Source organism: Anomaloglossus baeobatrachus, chromosome 9, assembly GCF_048569485.1.
Source record: "Anomaloglossus baeobatrachus isolate aAnoBae1 chromosome 9, aAnoBae1.hap1, whole genome shotgun sequence".
NCBI lineage: Eukaryota > Metazoa > Chordata > Amphibia > Anura > Aromobatidae > Anomaloglossus > Anomaloglossus baeobatrachus.
In genome coordinates, this window is record NC_134361.1 from 165681526 (window position 1) to 165708397 (window position 26872).

The 26872-nt window shown below is 51.1% G+C and overlaps 6 non-coding genes and 6 pseudogenes across 6 annotated transcripts; all 12 read right to left on the bottom strand.

Annotated features, from left to right (window-relative positions):
• Positions 1-133: 133 nt before the first annotated feature.
• LOC142252758 (U2 spliceosomal RNA) lies at positions 134-324 on the bottom strand. The gene has a single exon (XR_012726125.1). It is a non-coding gene; the product is annotated as a U2 spliceosomal RNA (small nuclear RNA).
• A 1388-nt stretch (positions 325-1712) lies between these two features.
• LOC142253004 (U2 spliceosomal RNA) lies at positions 1713-1914 on the bottom strand (annotated as a pseudogene).
• A 1528-nt stretch (positions 1915-3442) lies between these two features.
• Positions 3443-3533, bottom strand: LOC142253620 (U2 spliceosomal RNA; annotated as a pseudogene).
• A 1388-nt stretch (positions 3534-4921) lies between these two features.
• On the bottom strand, positions 4922-5112 carry LOC142252440 (U2 spliceosomal RNA). The gene has a single exon (XR_012725817.1). It is a non-coding gene; the product is annotated as a U2 spliceosomal RNA (small nuclear RNA).
• A 1388-nt stretch (positions 5113-6500) lies between these two features.
• Positions 6501-6704, bottom strand: LOC142253000 (U2 spliceosomal RNA; annotated as a pseudogene).
• A 5440-nt stretch (positions 6705-12144) lies between these two features.
• On the bottom strand, positions 12145-12234 carry LOC142253606 (U2 spliceosomal RNA; annotated as a pseudogene).
• A 1388-nt stretch (positions 12235-13622) lies between these two features.
• On the bottom strand, positions 13623-13813 carry LOC142252349 (U2 spliceosomal RNA). Its single transcript, XR_012725730.1, has one exon. It is a non-coding gene; the product is annotated as a U2 spliceosomal RNA (small nuclear RNA).
• A 1388-nt stretch (positions 13814-15201) lies between these two features.
• Positions 15202-15392, bottom strand: LOC142252350 (U2 spliceosomal RNA). The gene has a single exon (XR_012725731.1). It is a non-coding gene; the product is annotated as a U2 spliceosomal RNA (small nuclear RNA).
• Positions 15393-16780: 1388 nt separating this feature from the next.
• On the bottom strand, positions 16781-16985 carry LOC142253063 (U2 spliceosomal RNA; annotated as a pseudogene).
• Positions 16986-22424: 5439 nt separating this feature from the next.
• Positions 22425-22514, bottom strand: LOC142253608 (U2 spliceosomal RNA; annotated as a pseudogene).
• A 1388-nt stretch (positions 22515-23902) lies between these two features.
• LOC142252351 (U2 spliceosomal RNA) lies at positions 23903-24093 on the bottom strand. Its single transcript, XR_012725732.1, has one exon. It is a non-coding gene; the product is annotated as a U2 spliceosomal RNA (small nuclear RNA).
• Positions 24094-25481: 1388 nt separating this feature from the next.
• Positions 25482-25672, bottom strand: LOC142252353 (U2 spliceosomal RNA). Its single transcript, XR_012725734.1, has one exon. It is a non-coding gene; the product is annotated as a U2 spliceosomal RNA (small nuclear RNA).
• Positions 25673-26872: the final 1200 nt, after the last annotated feature.

Below are 26872 nucleotides of genomic sequence, written 5' to 3' on the forward strand. Positions count from 1 at the left end.
CAAAAGGAGGAAGTGTGAAAAGTGAATGGGCCAAATTGAGGTGCATATGAAGACGTATGCTTTCTTCCAATTCATTAAACCGGGCTAATATGAATCAGGTGAATTGAGTTCTGCTTTTGGAAACTGGGTTAAGAAGGGGTGCACCGGTCCTGGAGGTACTGCAATACCAGGTCAATGCGTGGAGTGGACAGAGCAAGCTCTTTTTCCATCTCCCTGTTCTAAAAATCCATTTAATATATGGTCCCCAGATAGGGGACGTATCAGATATTAAACTGATAAGAACAGATACTACACTTGATCTTAGCCAAAAGGCCGAGAAGCGATAACCAGAATTGGTTTGGGCCTCGAGTGGCACCCTGGCCTATGCCGGACACATCTTAGGGAGAGAGAGCGAGAGGGAGACAAACCCACGCCTACAGAAGACATTTTGTCACCCAAGCCAACCCTTGAAAAGGCTGCTTTGCAGAGCAAAAACAAGAAGAATGGTGCGTTTTGCAGCCGCCGCCCCCCACTGCAATGAATCTGAATAACTCCTCCTTTAGGGCGCAAGCAACTCCCCTCCCCCTTGCAGTCTTTCCAATTCACGATACAAAAAGACGGACAGGACAGGTTGCCTGACTTTCCGTCACTGCCACCCTTTGCCATCCTTACCCGTAGAAAGCCCTTTCATCATCCCCAAACCCTAATCTTTTCCCTTTCCTTCCCAGCCCCCAAACCCTGCCCTCTGTACCCTTCTCACCACCCGCATCCCTTCTCCTGTCATCCCCCTACCACCCGGGAAAAAAAGAGCTTGCCCCCTCCTTACACTAGCCCACCCTCCCACCCAAAGAACAACTTCTGCTGCGCAGCTTGTTTTCTAGGCAGCAGCGCTATTGTGATGTCAGCGGGGGCATTGTGACAAGCCGCCAGTGTTCCGTCTCTTCATGTTGTGCACAGTTCAAACGGAAAATACATCAACAGGCAGACTACAGAAAAACTTACTATCAAAGGTTAGAGGGGGGCTTTCTCAGAGGGCTTTTTACAGTTTTTCTATTCCCAATTAGCCGTTTAAGTGTACTTATTGAAAGTAGTAATTCTTTCATAGGCCGCCCTTTCTTAGTATTTGACGTTCCTTATATTGCGGTATGAGGCTTTGCAGCAGGTTGCAAACATTCATCACCCATGACTGTCCCCAATTGAGCTCAGAAGCTCAATGTCTATCATGACCTCTCTTTTAGAATGTCCAAGAGCAAGCAAACTATTCCTCCAGGAGAGGGCGCCAACAGACTACTAAAGAGATCATCATTACTCAAAGAAAACCCCAAAAACCAATGCATGATAGGAATAAACAGGTAACTTTCTTTGGAGTGGAAGCGGAGAGATCGCACCAGATGCCAATTCTAGATCTTATCACACCTGTGGTCACTGCAGCAGCAGGTGAATCCACTTTGTCCAAAAGGGATCTATTCCATTCAATTGCAAATGATCTAGATAAGACAGAGAACTGCAGCACGGGACATAGCCGAGTTGGTCAGGTTGAGTGGTGATGAGTTTGCTATTTGGATGAATAAAGAAAGTCAAAAGTGTGAAAGATAAAAAACAAAAGGAGGAAGTGTGAAAAGTGAATGGGCCAAATTGAGGTGCATATGAAGACGTATGCTTTCTTCCAATTCATTAAACCGGGCTAATATGAATCAGGTGAATTGAGTTCTGCTTTTGGAAACTGGGTTAAGAAGGGGTGCACCGTTCCTGGAGGTACTGCAATACCAGGTCAATGCGTGGAGTGGACAGAGCAAGCTCTTTTTCCATCTCCCTGTTCTAAAAATCCATTTAATATATGGTCCCCAGATAGGGGACGTATCAGATATTAAACTGATAAGAACAGATTTGATTTAACAGCATCTTTATTATCATGCACTACTCACAAAAAGGTAACAAACCGTGTACAGTGCCGCAGCCCCGTACACACAGAAATATACAATCATTCTTACATAGCCATAGAGTACGACGCACTAAACTATACATCACGCTCCTATGCTATCCATAACACTCAAGCTGAAAGAAAAAGTTAGACAATAAATAACGACGAACCGGCGATTGGGGGGTGGGGGTAGGGGAAAAGGGGGATAGGGTGGGGAAATCACAGGCCCGAAGCTTTATTGAAAGACGCACATAACGGGAAAAGGAGGGAGGGGGCATTGAAGAGGTTTAAACCTCCTCCTCGGCGCTGTCGTCCGGACTGTCCATGATGGAATAGTCTCTGAGCAGGCTGTGGATCAGCCTGCGGCAATCCTGGATAGACATCCTCTCCCTCTTCAAGATGAGCCGGTTCCTGGCGACCCAAATAGCGTCCTTAAAGCAGTTCATAAGGCGCCAAGCCTCCTGGATGGCTCCAACGGTGTGAGTCCCAGGGAAGAGTCCATAAAGTACGGAATGGTATGATAGGCTCCCTCTGGGGACGGAGTTCCTCAGGTCATCCTCCAGGGCAACCAACAGGCGCTGTGCAAAACGGCAGTCCCAAAAGGCGTGCAGCGATGTTTCCTCCACGAAGGGGCACCTTGGGCAGTACCGGGTTTTGCACAGGTTCCGGGCGTGCATGAATGACCGGACGGGCAGTCCGCCCTGTATCGCCATCCATGACAAGTCCTTGTGCCCGTTGGTCAATCCAGCCGATGACACGTTTGTCCAAACAGTCTCCAGTGTGTCGTGATGAAGTCCTGGAATGTTCTCCATTTCGTCCTTGGCTCTGATGAGTTTGTGGATAGTCTTTGGCTTCCACAAATCAGGCTTGAGTCCCTCCAGTTGGTGTTCCCTCACAAACCGAACCACGTCTCCGTAGAACCATGGCGTCGTCCAGTTGTAGGGGAAGGAGCTGTCCCACTTGTCCCAGCCTAACCGTCTCCAAAGGGGGAGCAGGAAGAAGCGAGACATGGACCCACCCGCGGAACCTCTCTTGACTCGCAGAGTTCGGCGAACGCAGTCACATACGAAGGAGGATCGCAGGAGGGTGGGGATATCGGGTACGCCCTTCCCACCCTTGCGAGGATCCTTGTACATGATGCTCCGCTTTACTCTGTCCATCTTGGATCCCCAGACAAAACGAAACACCGTCCTGGTAATGGCCCTGCACACGGTGGCAAGGGGGGGCCAGGCCTGGGCCGTGTACTGCAGCACGGGCAGTACCTCGTTACGCAGGACCAGTGCTTTGCCCTCACAGGTGAGGCGTCTGAGGCTCCACAGACCGATCCGTTGGGTGATCTTGGTCAAGCGTTCCTCCCAGGACTTGAGGGCTGCTCCTTCCTTCCCGAACCAGACTCCAAGAACCTTGATGAAATCCGGCTGGATGCTGAAAGGGAAGGGGGCGGAAGAGGCCGGCTGCCAGTCCCCGAAGAGCATGGCTTCCGACTTCCCGCAGTTGACTTTGGCTCCCGAAGCCCGTCCGAAGGTCTCACAGGTCTGGACGAGGGTGTCGACTGAGCGCCGGTCCGCGCAGAAGACGGTCACGTCGTCCACAGATACTACACTTGATCTTAGCCAAAAGGCCGAGAAGCGATAACCAGAATTGGTTTGGGCCTCGAGTGGCACCCTGGCCTATGCCGGACACATCTTAGGGAGAGAGAGCGAGAGGGAGACAAACCCACGCCTACAGAAGACATTTTGTCACCCAAGCCAACCCTTGAAAAGGCTGCTTTGCAGAGCAAAAACAAGAAGAATGGTGCGTTTTGCAGCCGCCGCCCCCCACTGCAATGAATCTGAATAACTCCTCCTTTAGGGCGCAAGCAACTCCCCTCCCCCTTGCAGTCTTTCCAATTCACGATACAAAAAGACGGACAGGACAGGTTGCCTGACTTTCCGTCACTGCCACCCTTTGCCATCCTTACCCGTAGAAAGCCCTTTCATCATCCCCAAACCCTAATCTTTTCCCTTTCCTTCCCAGGCCCCAAACCCTGCCCTCTGTACCCTTCTCACCACCCGCATCCCTTCTCCTGTCATCCCCCTACCACCCGGGAAAAAAAGAGCTTGCCCCCTCCTTACACTAGCCCACCCTCCCACCCAAAGAACAACTTCTGCTGCGCAGCTTGTTTTCTAGGCAGCAGCGCTATTGTGATGTCAGCGGGGGCATTGTGACAAGCCGCCAGTGTTCCGTCTCTTCATGTTGTGCACAGTTCAAACGGAAAATACATCAACAGGCAGACTACAGAAAAACTTACTATCAAAGGTTAGAGGGGGGCTTTCTCAGAGGGCTTTTTACAGTTTTTCTATTCCCAATTAGCCGTTTAAGTGTACTTATTGAAAGTAGTAATTCTTTCATAGGCCGCCCTTTCTTAGTATTTGACGTTCCTTATATTGCGGTATGAGGCTTTGCAGCAGGTTGCAAACATTCATCACCCATGACTGTCCCCAATTGAGCTCAGAAGCTCAATGTCTATCATGACCTCTCTTTTAGAATGTCCAAGAGCAAGCAAACTATTCCTCCAGGAGAGGGCGCCAACAGACTACTAAAGAGATCATCATTACTCAAAGAAAACCCCAAAAACCAATGCATGATAGGAATAAACAGGTAACTTTCTTTGGAGTGGAAGCGGAGAGATCGCACCAGATGCCAATTCTAGATCTTATCACACCTGTGGTCACTGCAGCAGCAGGTGAATCCACTTTGTCCAAAAGGGATCTATTCCATTCAATTGCAAATGATCTAGATAAGACAGAGAACTGCAGCACGGGACATAGCCGAGTTGGTCAGGTTGAGTGGTGATGAGTTTGCTATTTGGATGAATAAAGAAAGTCAAAAGTGTGAAAGATAAAAAACAAAAGGAGGAAGTGTGAAAAGTGAATGGGCCAAATTGAGGTGCATATGAAGACGTATGCTTTCTTCCAATTCATTAAACCGGGCTAATATGAATCAGGTGAATTGAGTTCTGCTTTTGGAAACTGGGTTAAGAAGGGGTGCACCGTTCCTGGAGGTACTGCAATACCAGGTCAATGCATGGAGTGGACAGAGCAAGCTCTTTTTCCATCTCCCTGTTCTAAAAATCCATTTAATATATGGTCCCCAGATAGGGGACGTATCAGATATTAAACTGATAAGAACAGATACTACACTTGATCTTAGCCAAAAGGCCGAGAAGCGATAACCAGAATTGGTTTGGGCCTCGAGTGGCACCCTGGCCTATGCCGGACACATCTTAGGGAGAGAGAGCGAGAGGGAGACAAACCCACGCCTACAGAAGACATTTTGTCACCCAAGCCAACCCTTGAAAAGGCTGCTTTGCAGAGCAAAAACAAGAAGAATGGTGCGTTTTGCAGCCGCCGCCCCCCACTGCAATGAATCTGAATAACTCCTCCTTTAGGGCGCAAGCAACTCCCCTCCCCCTTGCAGTCTTTCCAATTCACGATACAAAAAGACGGACAGGACAGGTTGCCTGACTTTCCGTCACTGCCACCCTTTGCCATCCTTACCCGTAGAAAGCCCTTTCATCATCCCCAAACCCTAATCTTTTCCCTTTCCTTCCCAGCCCCCAAACCCTGCCCTCTGTACCCTTCTCACCACCCGCATCCCTTCTCCTGTCATCCCCCTACCACCCGGGAAAAAAAGAGCTTGCCCCCTCCTTACACTAGCCCACCCTCCCACCCAAAGAACAACTTCTGCTGCGCAGCTTGTTTTCTAGGCAGCAGCGCTATTGTGATGTCAGCGGGGGCATTGTGACAAGCCGCCAGTGTTCCGTCTCTTCATGTTGTGCACAGTTCAAACGGAAAATACATCAACAGGCAGACTACAGAAAAACTTACTATCAAAGGTTAGAGGGGGGCTTTCTCAGAGGGCTTTTTACAGTTTTTCTATTCCCAATTAGCCGTTTAAGTGTACTTATTGAAAGTAGTAATTCTTTCATAGGCCGCCCTTTCTTAGTATTTGACGTTCCTTATATTGCGGTATGAGGCTTTGCAGCAGGTTGCAAACATTCATCACCCATGACTGTCCCCAATTGAGCTCAGAAGCTCAATGTCTATCATGACCTCTCTTTTAGAATGTCCAAGAGCAAGCAAACTATTCCTCCAGGAGAGGGCGCCAACAGACTACTAAAGAGATCATCATTACTCAAAGAAAACCCCAAAAACCAATGCATGATAGGAATAAACAGGTAACTTTCTTTGGAGTGGAAGCGGAGAGATCGCACCAGATGCCAATTCTAGATCTTATCACACCTGTGGTCACTGCAGCAGCAGGTGAATCCACTTTGTCCAAAAGGGATCTATTCCATTCAATTGCAAATGATCTAGATAAGACAGAGAACTGCAGCACGGGACATAGCCGAGTTGGTCAGGTTGAGTGGTGATGAGTTTGCTATTTGGATGAATAAAGAAAGTCAAAAGTGTGAAAGATAAAAAACAAAAGGAGGAAGTGTGAAAAGTGAATGGGCCAAATTGAGGTGCATATGAAGACGTATGCTTTCTTCCAATTCATTAAACCGGGCTAATATGAATCAGGTGAATTGAGTTCTGCTTTTGGAAACTGGGTTAAGAAGGGGTGCACCGTTCCTGGAGGTACTGCAATACCAGGTCAATGCGTGGAGTGGACAGAGCAAGCTCTTTTTCCATCTCCCTGTTCTAAAAATCCATTTAATATATGGTCCCCAGATAGGGGACGTATCAGATATTAAACTGATAAGAACAGATTTTTGATTTAACAGCATCTTTATTATCATGCACTACTCACAAAAAGGTAACAAACCGTGTACAGTGCCGCAGCCCCGTACACACAGAAATATACAATCCTTCTTACATAGCCATAGAGTACGACGCACTAAACTATACATCACGCTCCTATGCTTATCCATAACACTCAAGCTGAAAGAAAAAGTTAGACAATAAATAACGACGAACCGGCGATTGGGGGATGGGGGTAGGGGAAAAGGGGGATAGGGTGGGGAAATCACAGGCCCGAAGCTTTATTGAAAGACGCACATAACGGGAAAAGGAGGGAGGGGGCATGGAAGAGGTCTAAACCTCCTCCTCGGCGCTGTCGTCCGGACTGTCCATGATGGAATAGTCTCTGAGCAGGCTGTGGATCAGCCTGCGGCAATCCTGGATAGACATCCTCTCCCTCTTCAAGATGAGCCGGTTCCTGGCGACCCAAATAGCGTCCTTAAAGCAGTTCATAAGGCGCCAAGCCTCCTGGATGGCTCCAACGGTGTGAGTCCCAGGGAAGAGTCCATAAAGTACGGAATGGTACGATAGGCTCCCTCTGGGGACGGAGTTCCTCAGGTCATCCTCCAGGGCAACCAACAGGCGCTGTGCGAAACGGCAGTCCCAAAAGGCGTGCAGCGATGTTTCCTCCACGAAGGGGCACCTTGGGCAGTACCGGGTTTTGCACAGGTTCCGGGCGTGCATGAATGACCGGACGGGCAGTCCGCCCTGTATCGCCATCCATGACAAGTCCTTGTGCCCGTTGGTCAATCCAGCCGATGACACGTTTGTCCAAACAGTCTCCAGTGTGTCGTGATGAAGTCCTGGAATGTTCTCCATTTCGTCCTTGGCTCTGATGAGTTTGTGGATAGTCTTTGGCTTCCACAAATCAGGCTTGAGTCCCTCCAGTTGGTGTTCCCTCACAAACCGAACCACGTCTCCGTAGAACCATGGCGCCGTCCAGTTGTAGGGGAAGGAGCTGTCCCACTTGTCCCAGCCTAACCGTCTCCAAAGGGGGAGCAGGAAGAAGCGAGACATGGACCCACCCGCGGAACCTCTCTTGACTCGCAGAGTTCGGCGAACGCAGTCACATACGAAGGAGGATCGCAGGAGGGTGGGGATATCGGGTACGCCCTTCCCACCCTTGCGAGGATCCTTGTACATGATGCTCCGCTTTACTCTGTCCATCTTGGATCCCCAGACAAAACGAAACACCGTCCTGGTAATGGCCCTGCACACGGTGGCAAGGGGGGGCCAGGCCTGGGCCGTGTACTGCAGCACGGGCAGTACCTCGTTACGCAGGACCAGTGCTTTGCCCTCACAGGTGAGGCGTCTGAGGCTCCACAGACCGATCCGTTGGGTGATCTTGGTCAAGCGTTCCTCCCAGGACTTGAGGGCTGCTCCTTCCTTCCCGAACCAGACTCCAAGAACCTTGATGAAATCCGGCTGGATGCTGAAGGGGAAGGGGGCGGAAGAGGCCGGCTGCCAGTCCCCGAAGAGCATGGCTTCCGACTTCCCGCAGTTGACTTTGGCTCCCGAAGCCCGTCCGAAGGTCTCACAGGTCTGGACGAGGGTGTCGACTGAGCGCCGGTCCGCGCAGAAGACGGTCACGTCGTCCATGTAGAGCGAGCACTTGACCTCGAAGCGTTCTGGTCCTGGTGCGGTGATCCCTCTGATCTCTCCATTCCGCCGGATAGCCTCTGCAAAGAGTTCTATAACACAAACAAAAAGAAGAGGTGACAGAGGACAGCCTTGTCTGACCCCTGAGAGGACCGGGAAGGGGTCAGTCTTCCAGCCGTTTACCAACACCGAGCTGTGAATATCAAAATACATTAGTTGGACATACAAGCAAAACATGTTACCCAAACCTAACCTGTGCAGAGCTTTGCCCAGGAACTCATGGGAAACACGGTCGAAGGCCTTTTCCTGATCCAACGAGATCAGGGCTGCGTGCACCCGGCGGGCTTTGATGTACTCGACCGTGTCCCGCATGAGAGCCAGGCTGTCTGCGGTGCGACGTCCGGGGATGCCGCAGGTCTGATCCGGGTGGATGATCCGTCCGATAACAGTCTTCAATCTCGTTGCCATCGTCTTGGCCAGGATCTTGTAGTCGACGTTCAGAAGGGTGATGGGACGCCAATTCTTCAGGTCGCACCTCTCTCCTTTACGCTTGTACAGGATCGTGACCATTCCTTCCCTCAGAGATGGAGGCATTCTGCCCTCCACCACCATCTCCTCATACAGCCCTAACAGGTCCGGACAGATTAGGTCTCCCAGCGCTACATAGAGCTCTGCTGGGAGGCCGTCACTGCCCGGTGTCCTGCCAGAACTAAAGGATTTGGCGGCCGAGAGCAGCTCGTCCACCGTCAGAGGAACATCCATGGCCGCCGCGTCTGCAGGGTCAAGATGGTTAGTGATACCTGACAGGAACTTATCGGCGGCCTCGGGGTCAGTAGTCTTGCGGGCGTAGAGTTCGCTGTAGAAGTCGCTGACGACCTTCATCACGTTCTCTTTCCCGCGTCGCATGCTGCCACTCTCGTCTCGTAGTTCATTCATGGGCGTGTGACCGGCGTGGAGTTTCCTGAAAAAGAACGAGTTACATTTCTCACCCTTCTCCAGGTTCTCCACTTTGGAACGGAAGACAATTCGCTCGGACTCCTCCTCGAAGTGCCTTTTCAGGCTCCTCTTAGTCTCCTCCAGCTCCTCTCTCACGTCCCAGCCGCATCGAAGAAGGTCCTGCAGGGAACGCAGCTCACGCTGGAGTCTCCTGAAGTCCCTCCTCTTCAGACCCGCCTGTTGTTGACTCTTTGCCTGAAAGAAGAAACGGAACTCGAGTTTAACGTATTCCCACCAGTCAGAAACAGACTGGAAGCCCGCCTTGTAGGCCCGCCACGTGGAGTAGGCAGCTCTAAGCTCCTCCAGAATCTCACCCTTTTCCAGCAGAGAGCAGTTCAGCTTCCAGGAGCCCGGGCCAATGGGGAAGCCATGGCCCAGCACACCTTGAAAGTGAATGGCTCTGTGGTCAGAGAAGAAGCAGGGGACCATCGAGTGCCCACTCCGCCCAACCGCCCGAGAGGTAAACACAAAGTCAATCCTGGAACGCAGCGAGCCATCGGATCGGCACCATGAATAGTTCACGGATCCGTGTCCGATGGAGCCAACAACGTCCACAAGAGAGGCTTCGGTCACCATCTCAATGAGCAGTTTGGATGTGACGTCCAACTTGGCAGCCGTTCCAGAACTGCGTCCATCCTCCTCAATCGGGCAGTTGAAATCCCCGGCCATCACTACCGTCCTGGCAGTAGCGAGCTGAGGGCGCAGGGCTTGGAGGAGCTCCAGTCGATCGCTCTTCACAGGAGAAGCGTACACATTGATGAACCTGACAGGTTCTCCCGCCCAGGTGCCATCCACGAGCAGTAACCTGCCGCAGACGATTTCCTGAACAGAGTCCAATGTGAAGGCGCTTCCCCTGATCAGCACGGCGACCCCCGCGGACCTACAGTCGCCTCCGCCGGACCAGTAGGATGGGCCATGGGTCCACTCCCTGGCCAGATGGTTGAAGGACCTAGAGGAGGGAAGGGAGCATTCCTGCAGGAAAAATACATCACTAGACTGAGTGTTAAGGAACGCAAAAATTGTCTGACGTCGGAACTTGTCTCTGATGCTCCTAACATTAATGGAAAAGGTGTTAATGTTAGCAGTCATTGGAGGAAAGAGAAAGTTAGCGCAGGCGGTGTGCCTTAGTTACCACTCCGGTCGGGCGGTTCTTCCTCTTTGGCACCTGCTGGTAAGGGTATCTCCAGCAGACCCTCTTCTTCTAGCTGATCGAGCAGGGATGGTGCCTCAGTGGCTTCCGACTCCTCCATTTCTTCTTCGGCCACAAGGGACTCCACCATCTGCTCCAACACGTCCGGTTCTGGGAGGAGGCCATCCTCCTCTTCCTGGGGTGGATTGGGATCCACAATGAACAGCTTGGAAGGTTCTGCGACAGGACTATCTTCCACCTTCCTTTTCCTTTGGCCTGTACCTGAGGAGACAAGAGCTGGAAAATCCTCCTCGGTGAAAAGTGCAAGAGTGCTGAGGTCCTCTGCTCTCATGGTCTGGGGAGGGAGAGTGGGCTTTGGGGGGGGGGTGAGGAGACCAACTGAGGAGTAGGGAAATGAGGTGGAGGTAGTGGAATCCTCAGTAGGGTTGGCCGGGGGGGGAGGGGTTTGGACAGGGGTGGCAGGGGGGGGGACCAGGGAGGGGGCAACAGTTTTCTTACCCTTTTTCCTGGACTCCGTGGCTGCTGGGGCATCGGCTGGAGCCACGGTCGCCGGGTTCTTGGCCGCCTTGTCCTTGGCCTCTGTGGCCTTGGTCGTAGCTGCCTTGGTCGACGAAGCTGTGACTACCCGATACTGGGTCACCGCGGCAACCCTTGCCCAGGATTTCTCCCGCTGTGGGCAGTCCTTGTAAAGGTGGTCCGCCTGTCCACATAGGTTGCAAGTCTTCTTCTTTGGGCAGTCCTTGGAGCTGTGTCCCGTCACCCGGCAAACCCTGCAGGCGTCCTCCTTGCAGGTCTTCATCGAATGCCCTTTCCCGCCACATTTCCTGCAGTTGTGTGGCATGTCCGGGTAGTAGATGAGACCAAAGGAGTTTCCCAGAGAGAATGTCGGGGGCAGGTGCTGGAGACCATCCTCGGATGCTGGTTCCCTGTAGAGTCGAACGGTTACTGACCACTTACCCGTCCAGAATCCGTTGCCGTTAAGGATGTGGGATGGCTCCCTCACCACTGTGCAGAGACGTCCCAGGAACGTGGAGATGTCTCTTCCTGGGGTGTGCGGGTTCCGCATGGAGACCGTGATCCTCTTCTCATCCCTCTGTATAGGACAGGATCCTAAAAAAGAATGAAAAGGGGAGTCCGGCATCGCTGCGTTCATCGCCTCCCAGTATCTCCTGCAGGCATTCACCGTGGCAAAGGTTACCAGAAAAATGCCAGTCATGAAGGTCTGGACACTCAGGGTTTCCGCCCTGGAGAAGCCCTGATCCAGAATCATCTTCTTGCAGAACACGTCGCTGGACATGTCCGGCAACCTACCATCCACCGCCTTTAGCTTCAGGGCGACCGTCTGCCGCATCCAAGGCTCCAGGGTTGGAGCCTTTTCAGGCGGCGTCCGGGCTCCCTCCGGCTGGCTGGCGTCGGAGGTAGGGGCCTCTTGGGCCGAAGAAGCCTCTGGATGAGCCTTCCTGGAGGTCCCTGGGTCCTGAGCCTTCTTGGCTGCCTTCTCTGGCTTGCTTGCCATGGCTGGTTCCTGCTTGAGTTCCCGGAGCTGGATCTTGGATTCTTCTCCGGGTGTCTTCTCCCGCTGTGTTCCTCCTCGAAGTTCCTCTGGTCTCCCCAAGTCTTCTCCGAGCCTTCGTCTTCTTGCTTCTTTCTGCCAAGCTCTTCTTCCGTCCGATCTCCCTCTTCCGGTCTCGGCTGGGCTTCGGAGCTCGTCTCCCTGATCGTATCTCGTCAAGTGTAGCTAGCTCAGTTTGTTCTGATAAGAACAGATACTACACTTGATCTTAGCCAAAAGGCCGAGAAGCGATAACCAGAATTGGTTTGGGCCTCGAGTGGCACCCTGGCCTATGCCGGACACATCTTAGGGAGAGAGAGCGAGAGGGAGACAAACCCACGCCTACAGAAGACATTTTGTCACCCAAGCCAACCCTTGAAAAGGCTGCTTTGCAGAGCAAAAACAAGAAGAATGGTGCGTTTTGCAGCCGCCGCCCCCCACTGCAATGAATCTGAATAACTCCTCCTTTAGGGCGCAAGCAACTCCCCTCCCCCTTGCAGTCTTTCCAATTCACGATACAAAAAGACGGACAGGACAGGTTGCCTGACTTTCCGTCACTGCCACCCTTTGCCATCCTTACCCGTAGAAAGCCCTTTCATCATCCCCAAACCCTAATCTTTTCCCTTTCCTTCCCAGCCCCCAAACCCTGCCCTCTGTACCCTTCTCACCACCCGCATCCCTTCTCCTGTCATCCCCCTACCACCCGGGAAAAAAAGAGCTTGCCCCCTCCTTACACTAGCCCACCCTCCCACCCAAAGAACAACTTCTGCTGCGCAGCTTGTTTTCTAGGCAGCAGCGCTATTGTGATGTCAGCGGGGGCATTGTGACAAGCCGCCAGTGTTCCGTCTCTTCATGTTGTGCACAGTTCAAACGGAAAATACATCAACAGGCAGACTACAGAAAAACTTACTATCAAAGGTTAGAGGGGGGCTTTCTCAGAGGGCTTTTTACAGTTTTTCTATTCCCAATTAGCCGTTTAAGTGTACTTATTGAAAGTAGTAATTCTTTCATAGGCCGCCCTTTCTTAGTATTTGACGTTCCTTATATTGCGGTATGAGGCTTTGCAGCAGGTTGCAAACATTCATCACCCATGACTGTCCCCAATTGAGCTCAGAAGCTCAATGTCTATCATGACCTCTCTTTTAGAATGTCCAAGAGCAAGCAAACTATTCCTCCAGGAGAGGGCGCCAACAGACTACTAAAGAGATCATCATTACTCAAAGAAAACCCCAAAAACCAATGCATGATAGGAATAAACAGGTAACTTTCTTTGGAGTGGAAGCGGAGAGATCGCACCAGATGCCAATTCTAGATCTTATCACACCTGTGGTCACTGCAGCAGCAGGTGAATCCACTTTGTCCAAAAGGGATCTATTCCATTCAATTGCAAATGATCTAGATAAGACAGAGAACTGCAGCACGGGACATAGCCGAGTTGGTCAGGTTGAGTGGTGATGAGTTTGCTATTTGGATGAATAAAGAAAGTCAAAAGTGTGAAAGATAAAAAACAAAAGGAGGACGTGTGAAAAGTGAATGGGCCAAATTGAGGTGCATATGAAGACGTATGCTTTCTTCCAATTCATTAAACCGGGCTAATATGAATCAGGTGAATTGAGTTCTGCTTTTGGAAACTGGGTTAAGAAGGGGTGCACCGTTCCTGGAGGTACTGCAATACCAGGTCAATGCGTGGAGTGGACAGAGCAAGCTCTTTTTCCATCTCCCTGTTCTAAAAATCCATTTAATATATGGTCCCCAGATAGGGGACGTATCAGATATTAAACTGATAAGAACAGATACTACACTTGATCTTAGCCAAAAGGCCGAGAAGCGATAACCAGAATTGGTTTGGGCCTCGAGTGGCACCCTGGCCTATGCCGGACACATCTTAGGGAGAGAGAGCGAGAGGGAGACAAACCCACGCCTACAGAAGACATTTTGTCACCCAAGCCAACCCTTGAAAAGGCTGCTTTGCAGAGCAAAAACAAGAAGAATGGTGCGTTTTGCAGCCGCCGCCCCCCACTGCAATGAATCTGAATAACTCCTCCTTTAGGGCGCAAGCAACTCCCCTCCCCCTTGCAGTCTTTCCAATTCACGATACAAAAAGACGGACAGGACAGGTTGCCTGACTTTCCGTCACTGCCACCCTTTGCCATCCTTACCCGTAGAAAGCCCTTTCATCATCCCCAAACCCTAATCTTTTCCCTTTCCTTCCCAGCCCCCAAACCCTGCCCTCTGTACCCTTCTCACCACCCGCATCCCTTCTCCTGTCATCCCCCTACCACCCGGGAAAAAAAGAGCTTGCCCCCTCCTTACACTAGCCCACCCTCCCACCCAAAGAACAACTTCTGCTGCGCAGCTTGTTTTCTAGGCAGCAGCGCTATTGTGATGTCAGCGGGGGCATTGTGACAAGCCGCCAGTGTTCCGTCTCTTCATGTTGTGCACAGTTCAAACGGAAAATACATCAACAGGCAGACTACAGAAAAACTTACTATCAAAGGTTAGAGGGGGGCTTTCTCAGAGGGCTTTTTACAGTTTTTCTATTCCCAATTAGCCGTTTAAGTGTACTTATTGAAAGTAGTAATTCTTTCATAGGCCGCCCTTTCTTAGTATTTGACGTTCCTTATATTGCGGTATGAGGCTTTGCAGCAGGTTGCAAACATTCATCACCCATGACTGTCCCCAATTGAGCTCAGAAGCTCAATGTCTATCATGACCTCTCTTTTAGAATGTCCAAGAGCAAGCAAACTATTCCTCCAGGAGAGGGCGCCAACAGACTACTAAAGAGATCATCATTACTCAAAGAAAACCCCAAAAACCAATGCATGATAGGAATAAACAGGTAACTTTCTTTGGAGTGGAAGCGGAGAGATCGCACCAGATGCCAATTCTAGATCTTATCACACCTGTGGTCACTGCAGCAGCAGGTGAATCCACTTTGTCCAAAAGGGATCTATTCCATTCAATTGCAAATGATCTAGATAAGACAGAGAACTGCAGCACGGGACATAGCCGAGTTGGTCAGGTTGAGTGGTGATGAGTTTGCTATTTGGATGAATAAAGAAAGTCAAAAGTGTGAAAGATAAAAAACAAAAGGAGGAAGTGTGAAAAGTGAATGGGCCAAATTGAGGTGCATATGAAGACGTATGCTTTCTTCCAATTCATTAAACCGGGCTAATATGAATCAGGTGAATTGAGTTCTGCTTTTGGAAACTGGGTTAAGAAGGGGTGCACCGTTCCTGGAGGTACTGCAATACCAGGTCAATGCGTGGAGTGGACAGAGCAAGCTCTTTTTCCATCTCCCTGTTCTAAAAATCCATTTAATATATGGTCCCCAGATAGGGGACGTATCAGATATTAAACTGATAAGAACAGATACTACACTTGATCTTAGCCAAAAGGCCGAGAAGCGATAACCAGAATTGGTTTGGGCCTCGAGTGGCACCCTGGCCTATGCCGGACACATCTTAGGGAGAGAGAGCGAGAGGGAGACAAACCCACGCCTACAGAAGACATTTTGTCACCCAAGCCAACCCTTGAAAAGGCTGCTTTGCAGAGCAAAAACAAGAAGAATGGTGCGTTTTGCAGCCGCCGCCCCCCACTGCAATGAATCTGAATAACTCCTCCTTTAGGGCGCAAGCAACTCCCCTCCCCCTTGCAGTCTTTCCAATTCACGATACAAAAAGACGGACAGGACAGGTTGCCTGACTTTCCGTCACTGCCACCCTTTGCCATCCTTACCCGTAGAAAGCCCTTTCATCATCCCCAAACCCTAATCTTTTCCCTTTCCTTCCCAGCCCCCAAACCCTGCCCTCTGTACCCTTCTCACCACCCGCATCCCTTCTCCTGTCATCCCCCTACCACCCGGGAAAAAAAGAGCTTGCCCCCTCCTTACACTAGCCCACCCTCCGACCCAAAGAACAACTTCTGCTGCGCAGCTTGTTTTCTAGGCAGCAGCGCTATTGTGATGTCAGCGGGGGCATTGTGACAAGCCGCCAGTGTTCCGTCTCTTCATGTTGTGCACAGTTCAAACGGAAAATACATCAACAGGCAGACTACAGAAAAACTTACTATCAAAGGTTAGAGGGGGGCTTTCTCAGAGGGCTTTTTACAGTTTTTCTATTCCCAATTAGCCGTTTAAGTGTACTTATTGAAAGTAGTAATTCTTTCATAGGCCGCCCTTTCTTAGTATTTGACGTTCCTTATATTGCGGTATGAGGCTTTGCAGCAGGTTGCAAACATTCATCACCCATGACTGTCCCCAATTGAGCTCAGAAGCTCAATGTCTATCATGACCTCTCTTTTAGAATGTCCAAGAGCAAGCAAACTATTCCTCCAGGAGAGGGCGCCAACAGACTACTAAAGAGATCATCATTACTCAAAGAAAACCCCAAAAACCAATGCATGATAGGAATAAACAGGTAACTTTCTTTGGAGTGGAAGCGGAGAGATCGCACCAGATGCCAATTCTAGATCTTATCACACCTGTGGTCACTGCAGCAGCAGGTGAATCCACTTTGTCCAAAAGGGATCTATTCCATTCAATTGCAAATGATCTAGATAAGACAGAGAACTGCAGCACGGGACATAGCCGAGTTGGTCAGGTTGAGTGGTGATGAGTTTGCTATTTGGATGAATAAAGAAAGTCAAAAGTGTGAAAGATAAAAAACAAAAGGAGGAAGTGTGAAAAGTGAATGGGCCAAATTGAGGTGCATATGAAGACGTATGCTTTCTTCCAATTCATTAAACCGGGCTAATATGAATCAGGTGAATTGAGTTCTGCTTTTGGAAACTGGGTTAAGAAGGGGTGCACCGTTCCTGGAGGTACTGCAATACCAGGTCAATGCGTGGAGTGGTCAGAGCAAGCTCTTTTTCCATCTCCCTGTTCTAAAAATCCATTTAATATATGGTCCCCAGATAGGGGACGTATCAGATATTAAACTGATAAGAACAGATTTTTTGATTTAACAGCATCTTTATTATCATGCACTACTCACAAAAAGGTAACAAACCGTGTACAGTGCCGCAGCCCCGTACACACAGAAATATACAATCCTTCTTACATAGCCATAGAGTACGACGCACTAAACTATACATCACGCTCCTATGCTTATCCATAACACTCAAGCTGAAAGAAAAAGTTAGACAATAAATAACGACGAACCGGCGATTGGGGGATGGGGGTAGGGGAAAAGGGGGATAGGGTGGGGAAATCACAGGCCCGAAGCTTTATTGAAAGACGCACATAACGGGAAAAGGAGGGAGGGGGCATGGAAGAGGTCTAAACCTCCTCCTCGGCGCTGTCGTCCGGACTGTCCATGATGGAATAGTCTCTGAGCAGGCTGTGGATCAGCCTGCGGCAATCCTGGATAGACATCCTCTCCCTCTTCAAGATGAGCCGGTTCCTGGCGACCCAAATAGCGTCCTTAAAGCAGTTCATAAGGCGCCAAGCCTCCTGAATGGCTCCAACGGTGTGAGTCCCAGGGAAGAGTCCATAAAGTACGGAATGGTACGATAGGCTCCCTCTGGGGACGGAGTTCCTCAGGTCATCCTCCAGGGCAACCAACAGGCGCTGTGCGAAACGGCAGTCCCAAAAGGCGTGCAGCGATGTTTCCTCCACGAAGGGGCACCTTGGGCAGTACCGGGTTTTGCACAGGTTCCGGGCGTGCATGAATGACCGGACGGGCAGTCCGCCCTGTATCGCCATCCATGACAAGTCCTTGTGCCCGTTGGTCAATCCAGCCGATGACACGTTTGTCCAAACAGTCTCCAGTGTGTCGTGATGAAGTCCTGGAATGTTCTCCATTTCGTCCTTGGCTCTGATGAGTTTGTGGATAGTCTTTGGCTTCCACAAATCAGGCTTGAGTCCCTCCAGTTGGTGTTCCCTCACAAACCGAACCACGTCTCCGTAGAACCATGGCGCCGTCCAGTTGTAGGGGAAGGAGCTGTCCCACTTGTCCCAGCCTAACCGTCTCCAAAGGGGGAGCAGGAAGAAGCGAGACATGGACCCACCCGCGGAACCTCTCTTGACTCGCAGAGTTCGGCGAACGCAGTCACATACGAAGGAGGATCGCAGGAGGGTGGGGATATCGGGTACGCCCTTCCCACCCTTGCGAGGATCCTTGTACATGATGCTCCGCTTTACTCTGTCCATCTTGGATCCCCAGACAAAACGAAACACCGTCCTGGTAATGGCCCTGCACACGGTGGCAAGGGGGGGCCAGGCCTGGGCCGTGTACTGCAGCACGGGCAGTACCTCGTTACGCAGGACCAGTGCTTTGCCCTCACAGGTGAGGCGTCTGAGGCTCCACAGACCGATCCGTTGGGTGATCTTGGTCAAGCGTTCCTCCCAGGACTTGAGGGCTGCTCCTTCCTTCCCGAACCAGACTCCAAGAACCTTGATGAAATCCGGCTGGATGCTGAAAGGGAAGGGGGCGGAAGAGGCCGGCTGCCAGTCCCCGAAGAGCATGGCTTCCGACTTCCCGCAGTTGACTTTGGCTCCCGAAGCCCGTCCGAAGGTCTCTCAGGTCTGGACGAGGGTGTCGACTGAGCGCCGGTCCGCGCAGAAGACGGTCACGTCGTCCATGTAGAGCGAGCACTTGACCTCGAAGCGTTCTGGTCCTGGTGCGGTGATCCCTCTGATCTCTCCATTCCGCCGGATAGCCTCTGCAAAGAGTTCTATAACACAAACAAAAAGAAGAGGTGACAGAGGACAGCCTTGTCTGACCCCTGAGAGGACCGGGAAGGGGTCAGTCTTCCAGCCGTTTACCAACACCGAGCTGTGAATATCAAAATACATTAGTTGGACATACAAGCAAAACATGTTACCCAAACCTAACCTGTGCAGAGCTTTGCCCAGGAACTCATGGGAAACACGGTCGAAGGCCTTTTCCTGATCCAAAGAGATCAGGGCTGCGTGCACCCGGCGGGCTTTGATGTACTCGACCGTGTCCCGCATGAGAGCCAGGCTGTCTGCGATGCGACGTCCGGGGATGCCGCAGGTCTGATCCGGGTGGATGATCCGTCCGATAACAGTCTTCAATCTCGTTGCCATCGTCTTGGCCAGGATCTTGTAGTCGACGTTCAGAAGGGTGATGGGACGCCAATTCTTCAGGTCGCACCTCTCTCCTTTACGCTTGTACAGGATCGTGACCATTCCTTCCCTCAGAGATGGAGGCATTCTGCCCTCCACCACCATCTCCTCATACAGCCCTAACAGGTCCGGACAGATTAGGTCTCCCAGCGCTACATAGAGCTCTGCTGGGAGGCCGTCACTGCCCGGTGTCCTGCCAGAACTAAAGGATTTGGCGGCCGAGAGCAGCTCGTCCACCGTCAGAGGAACATCCATGGCCGCCGCGTCTGCAGGGTCAAGATGGTTAGTGATACCTGACAGGAACTTATCGGCGGCCTCGGGGTCAGTAGTCTTGCGGGCGTAGAGTTCGCTGTAGAAGTCGCTGACGACCTTCATCACGTTCTCTTTCCCGCGTCGCATGCTGCCACTCTCGTCTCGTAGTTCATTCATGGGCGTGTGACCGGCGTGGAGTTTCCTGAAAAAGAACGAGTTACATTTCTCACCCTTCTCCAGGTTCTCCACTTTGGAACGGAAGACAATTCGCTCGGACTCCTCCTCGAAGTGCCTTTTCAGGCTCCTCTTAGTCTCCTCCAGCTCCTCTCTCACGTCCCAGCCGCATCGAAGAAGGTCCTGCAGGGAACGCAGCTCACGCTGGAGTCTCCTGAAGTCCCTCCTCTTCAGACACGCCTGTTGTTGACTCTTTGCCTGAAAGAAGAAACGGAACTCGAGTTTAACGTATTCCCACCAGTCAGAAACAGACTGGAAGCCCGCCTTGTAGGCCCGCCACGTGGAGTAGGCAGCTCTAAGCTCCTCCAGAATCTCACCCTTTTCCAGCAGAGAGCAGTTCAGCTTCCAGGAGCCCGGGCCAATGGGGAAGCCATGGCCCAGCACACCTTGAAAGTGAATGGCTCTGTGGTCAGAGAAGAAGCAGGGGACCATCGAGTGCCCACTCCGCCCAACCGCCCGAGAGGTAAACACAAAGTCAATCCTGGAACGCAGCGAGCCATCGGATCGGCACCATGAATAGTTCACGGATCCGTGTCCGATGGAGCCAACAACGTCCACAAGAGAGGCTTCGGTCACCATCTCAATGAGCAGTTTGGATGTGACGTCCAACTTGGCAGCCGTTCCAGAACTGCGTCCATCCTCCTCAATCGGGCAGTTGAAATCCCCGGCCATCACTACCGTCCTGGCGGTAGCGAGCTGAGGGCGCAGGGCTTGGAGGAGCTCCAGTCGATCGCTCTTCACAGGAGAAGCGTACACATTGATGAACCTGACAGGTTCTCCCGCCCAGGTGCCATCCACGAGCAGTAACCTGCCGCAGACGATTTCCTGAACAGAGTCCAATGTGAAGGCGCTTCCCCTGATCAGCACGGCAACCCCCGCGGACCTACAGTCGCCTCCGCCGGACCAGTAGGATGGGCCATGGGTCCACTCCCTGGCCAGATGGTTGAAGGACCTAGAGGAGGGAAGGGAGCATTCCTGCAGGAAAAATACATCACTAGACTGAGTGTTAAGGAACGCAAAAATTGTCTGACGTCGGAACTTGTCTCTGATGCTCCTAACATTAATGGAAAAGGTGTTAATGTTAGCAGTCATTGGAGGAAAGAGAAAGTTAGCGCAGGCGGTGTGCCTTAGTTACCACTCCGGTCGGGCGGTTCTTCCTCTTTGGCACCTGCTGGTAAGGGTATCTCCAGCAGACCCTCTTCTTCTAGCTGATCGAGCAGGGATGGTGCCTCAGTGGCTTCCGACTCCTCCATTTCTTCTTCGGCCACAAGGGACTCCACCATCTGCTCCAACACGTCCGGTTCTGGGAGGAGGCCATCCTCCTCTTCCTGGGGTGGATTGGGATCCACAATGAACAGCTTGGAAGGTTCTGCGACAGGACTATCTTCCACCTTCCTTTTCCTTTGGCCTGTACCTGAGGAGACAAGAGCTGGAAAATCCTCCTCGGTGAAAAGTGCAAGAGTGCTGAGGTCCTCTGCTCTCATGGTCTGGGGAGGGAGAGTGGGCTTTGGGGGGGGGGTGAGGAGACCAACTGAGGAGTAGGGGAATGAGGTGGAGGTAGTGGAATCCTCAGTAGGGTTGGCCGGGGGGGAGGGGTTTGGACAGGGGTGACAGGGGGGGGGACCAGGGAGGGGGCAACAGTTTTCTTACCCTTTTTCCTGGACTCCGTGGCTGCTGGGGCATCGGCTGGAGCCACGGTCGCCGGGTTCTTGGCCGCCTTGTCCTTGGCCTCTGTGGCCTTGGTCGTAGCTGCCTTGGTCGACGAAGCTGTGACTACCCGATACTGGGTCACCGCGGCTACCCTTGCCCAGGATTTCTCCCGCTGTGGGCAGTCCTTGTAAAGGTGGTCCGCCTGTCCACATAGGTTGCAAGTCTTCTTCTTTGGGCAGTCCTTGGAGCTGTGTCCCGTCACCCGGCAAACCCTGCAGGCGTCCTCCTTGCAGGTCTTCATCGAATGCCCTTTCCCGCCACATTTCCTGCAGTTGTGTGGCATGTCCGGGTAGTAGATGAGACCAAAGGAGTTTCCCAGAGAGAATGTCGGGGGCAGGTGCTGGAGACCATCCTCGGATGCTGGTTCCCTGTAGAGTCGAACGGTTACTGACCACTTACCCGTCCAGAATCCGTTGCCGTTAAGGATGTGGGATGGCTCCCTCACCACTGTGCAGAGACGTCCCAGGAACGTGGAGATGTCTCTTCCTGGGGTGTGCGGGTTCCGCATGGAGACCGTGATCCTCTTCTCATCCCTCTGTATAGGACAGGATCCTAAAAAAGAATGAAAAGGGGAGTCCGGCATCGCTGCGTTCATCGCCTCCCAGTATCTCCTGCAGGCATTCACCGTGGCAAAGGTTACCAGAAAAATGCCAGTCATGAAGGTCTGGACACTCAGGGTTTCCGCCCTGGAGAAGCCCTGATCCAGAATCATCTTCTTGCAGAACACGTCGCTGGACATGTCCGGCAACCTACCATCCACCGCCTTTAGCTTCAGGGCGACCGTCTGCCGCATCCAAGGCTCCAGGGTTGGAGCCTTTTCAGGCGGCGTCCGGGCTCCCTCCGGCTGGCTGGCGTCGGAGGTAGGGGCCTCTTGGGCCGAAGAAGCCTCTGGATGAGCCTTCCTGGAGGTCCCTGGGTCCTGAGCCTTCTTGGCTGCCTTCTCTGGCTTGCTTGCCATGGCTGGTTCCTGCTTGAGTTCCCGGAGCTGGATCTTGGATTCTTCTCCGGGTGTCTTCTCCCGCTGTGTTCCTCCTCGAAGTTCCTCTGGTCTCCCCAAGTCTTCTCCGAGCCTTCGTCTTCTTGCTTCTTTCTGCCAAGCTCTTCTTCCGTCCGATCTCCCTCTTCCGGTCTCGGCTGGGCTTCGGAGCTCGTCTCCCTGATCGTATCTCGTCAAGTGTAGCTAGCTCAGTTTGTTCTGATAAGAACAGATACTACACTTGATCTTAGCCAAAAGGCCGAGAAGCGATAACCAGAATTGGTTTGGGCCTCGAGTGGCACCCTGGCCTATGCCGGACACATCTTAGGGAGAGAGAGCGAGAGGGAGACAAACCCACGCCTACAGAAGACATTTTGTCACCCAAGCCAACCCTTGAAAAGGCTGCTTTGCAGAGCAAAAACAAGAAGAATGGTGCGTTTTGCAGCCGCCGCCCCCCACTGCAATGAATCTGAATAACTCCTCCTTTAGGGCGCAAGCAACTCCCCTCCCCCTTGCAGTCTTTCCAATTCACGATACAAAAAGACGGACAGGACAGGTTGCCTGACTTTCCGTCACTGCCACCCTTTGCCATCCTTACCCGTAGAAAGCCCTTTCATCATCCCCAAACCCTAATCTTTTCCCTTTCCTTCCCAGCCCCCAAACCCTGCCCTCTGTACCCTTCTCACCACCCGCATCCCTTCTCCTGTCATCCCCCTACCACCCGGGAAAAAAAGAGCTTGCCCCCTCCTTACACTAGCCCACCCTCCCACCCAAAGAACAACTTCTGCTGCGCAGCTTGTTTTCTAGGCAGCAGCGCTATTGTGATGTCAGCGGGGGCATTGTGACAAGCCGCCAGTGTTCCGTCTCTTCATGTTGTGCACAGTTCAAACGGAAAATACATCAACAGGCAGACTACAGAAAAACTTACTATCAAAGGTTAGAGGGGGGCTTTCTCAGAGGGCTTTTTACAGTTTTTCTATTCCCAATTAGCCGTTTAAGTGTACTTATTGAAAGTAGTAATTCTTTCATAGGCCGCCCTTTCTTAGTATTTGACGTTCCTTATATTGCGGTATGAGGCTTTGCAGCAGGTTGCAAACATTCATCACCCATGACTGTCCCCAATTGAGCTCAGAAGCTCAATGTCTATCATGACCTCTCTTTTAGAATGTCCAAGAGCAAGCAAACTATTCCTCCAGGAGAGGGCGCCAACAGACTACTAAAGAGATCATCATTACTCAAAGAAAACCCCAAAAACCAATGCATGATAGGAATAAACAGGTAACTTTCTTTGGAGTGGAAGCGGAGAGATCGCACCAGATGCCAATTCTAGATCTTATCACACCTGTGGTCACTGCAGCAGCAGGTGAATCCACTTTGTCCAAAAGGGATCTATTCCATTCAATTGCAAATGATCTAGATAAGACAGAGAACTGCAGCACGGGACATAGCCGAGTTGGTCAGGTTGAGTGGTGATGAGTTTGCTATTTGGATGAATAAAGAAAGTCAAAAGTGTGAAAGATAAAAAACAAAAGGAGGAAGTGTGAAAAGTGAATGGGCCAAATTGAGGTGCATATGAAGACGTATGCTTTCTTCCAATTCATTAAACCGGGCTAATATGAATCAGGTGAATTGAGTTCTGCTTTTGGAAACTGGGTTAAGAAGGGGTGCACCGTTCCTGGAGGTACTGCAATACCAGGTCAATGCGTGGAGTGGACAGAGCAAGCTCTTTTTCCATCTCCCTGTTCTAAAAATCCATTTAATATATGGTCCCCAGATAGGGGACGTATCAGATATTAAACTGATAAGAACAGATACTACACTTGATCTTAGCCAAAAGGCCGAGAAGCGATAACCAGAATTGGTTTGGGCCTCGAGTGGCACCCTGGCCTATGCCGGACACATCTTAGGGAGAGAGAGCGAGAGGGAGACAAACCCACGCCTACAGAAGACATTTTGTCACCCAAGCCAACCCTTGAAAAGGCTGCTTTGCAGAGCAAAAACAAGAAGAATGGTGCGTTTTGCAGCCGCCGCCCCCCACTGCAATGAATCTGAATAACTCCTCCTTTAGGGCGCAAGCAACTCCCCTCCCCCTTGCAGTCTTTCCAATTCACGATACAAAAAGACGGACAGGACAGGTTGCCTGACTTTCCGTCACTGCCACCCTTTGCCATCCTTACCCGTAGAAAGCCCTTTCATCATCCCCAAACACTAATCTTTTCCCTTTCCTTCCCAGCCCCCAAACCCTGCCCTCTGTACCCTTCTCACCACCCGCATCCCTTCTCCTGTCATCCCCCTACCACCCGGGAAAAAAAGAGCTTGCCCCCTCCTTACACTAGCCCACCCTCCCACCCAAAGAACAACTTCTGCTGCGCAGCTTGTTTTCTAGGCAGCAGCGCTATTGTGATGTCAGCGGGGGCATTGTGACAAGCCGCCAGTGTTCCGTCTCTTCATGTTGTGCACAGTTCAAACGGAAAATACATCAACAGGCAGACTACAGAAAAACTTACTATCAAAGGTTAGAGGGGGGCTTTCTCAGAGGGCTTTTTACAGTTTTTCTATTCCCAATTAGCCGTTTAAGTGTACTTATTGAAAGTAGTAATTCTTTCATAGGCCGCCCTTTCTTAGTATTTGACGTTCCTTATATTGCGGTATGAGGCTTTGCAGCAGGTTGCAAACATTCATCACCCATGACTGTCCCCAATTGAGCTCAGAAGCTCAATGTCTATCATGACCTCTCTTTTAGAATGTCCAAGAGCAAGCAAACTATTCCTCCAGGAGAGGGCGCCAACAGACTACTAAAGAGATCATCATTACTCAAAGAAAACCCCAAAAACCAATGCATGATAGGAATAAACAGGTAACTTTCTTTGGAGTGGAAGCGGAGAGATCGCACCAGATGCCAATTCTAGATCTTATCACACCTGTGGTCACTGCAGCAGCAGGTGAATCCACTTTGTCCAAAAGGGATCTATTCCATTCAATTGCAAATGATCTAGATAAGACAGAGAACTGCAGCACGGGACATAGCCGAGTTGGTCAGGTTGAGTGGTGATGAGTTTGCTATTTGGATGAATAAAGAAAGTCAAAAGTGTGAAAGATAAAAAACAAAAGGAGGAAGTGTGAAAAGTGAATGGGCCAAATTGAGGTGCATATGAAGACGTATGCTTTCTTCCAATTCATTAAACCGGGCTAATATGAATCAGGTGAATTGAGTTCTGCTTTTGGAAACTGGGTTAAGAAGGGGTGCACCGTTCCTGGAGGTACTGCAATACCAGGTCAATGCGTGGAGTGGACAGAGCAAGCTCTTTTTCCATCTCCCTGTTCTAAAAATCCATTTAATATATGGTCCCCAGATAGGGGACGTATCAGATATTAAACTGATAAGAACAGATACTACACTTGATCTTAGCCAAAAGGCCGAGAAGCGATAACCAGAATTGGTTTGGGCCTCGAGTGGCACCCTGGCCTATGCCGGACACATCTTAGGGAGAGAGAGCGAGAGGGAGACAAACCCACGCCTACAGAAGACATTTTGTCACCCAAGCCAACCCTTGAAAAGGCTGCTTTGCAGAGCAAAAACAAGAAGAATGGTGCGTTTTGCAGCCGCCGCCCCCCACTGCAATGAATCTGAATAACTCCTCCTTTAGGGCGCAAGCAACTCCCCTCCCCCTTGCAGTCTTTCCAATTCACGATACAAAAAGACGGACAGGACAGGTTGCCTGACTTTCCGTCACTGCCACCCTTTGCCATCCTTACCCGTAGAAAGCCCTTTCATCATCCCCAAACCCTAATCTTTTCCCTTTCCTTCCCAGCCCCCAAACCCTGCCCTCTGTACCCTTCTCACCACCCGCATCCCTTCTCCTGTCATCCCCCTACCACCCGGGAAAAAAAGAGCTTGCCCCCTCCTTACACTAGCCCACCCTCCCACCCAAAGAACAACTTCTGCTGCGCAGCTTGTTTTCTAGGCAGCAGCGCTATTGTGATGTCAGCGGGGGCATTGTGACAAGCCGCCAGTGTTCCGTCTCTTCATGTTGTGCACAGTTCAAACGGAAAATACATCAACAGGCAGACTACAGAAAAACTTACTATCAAAGGTTAGAGGGGGGCTTTCTCAGAGGGCTTTTTACAGTTTTTCTATTCCCAATTAGCCGTTTAAGTGTACTTATTGAAAGTAGTAATTCTTTCATAGGCCGCCCTTTCTTAGTATTTGACGTTCCTTATATTGCGGTATGAGGCTTTGCAGCAGGTTGCAAACATTCATCACCCATGACTGTCCCCAATTGAGCTCAGAAGCTCAATGTCTATCATGACCTCTCTTTTAGAATGTCCAAGAGCAAGCAAACTATTCCTCCAGGAGAGGGCGCCAACAGACTACTAAAGAGATCATCATTACTCAAAGAAAACCCCAAAAACCAATGCATGATAGGAATAAACAGGTAACTTTCTTTGGAGTGGAAGCGGAGAGATCGCACCAGATGCCAATTCTAGATCTTATCACACCTGTGGTCACTGCAGCAGCAGGTGAATCCACTTTGTCCAAAAGGGATCTATTCCATTCAATTGCAAATGATCTAGATAAGACAGAGAACTGCAGCACGGGACATAGCCGAGTTGGTCAGGTTGAGTGGT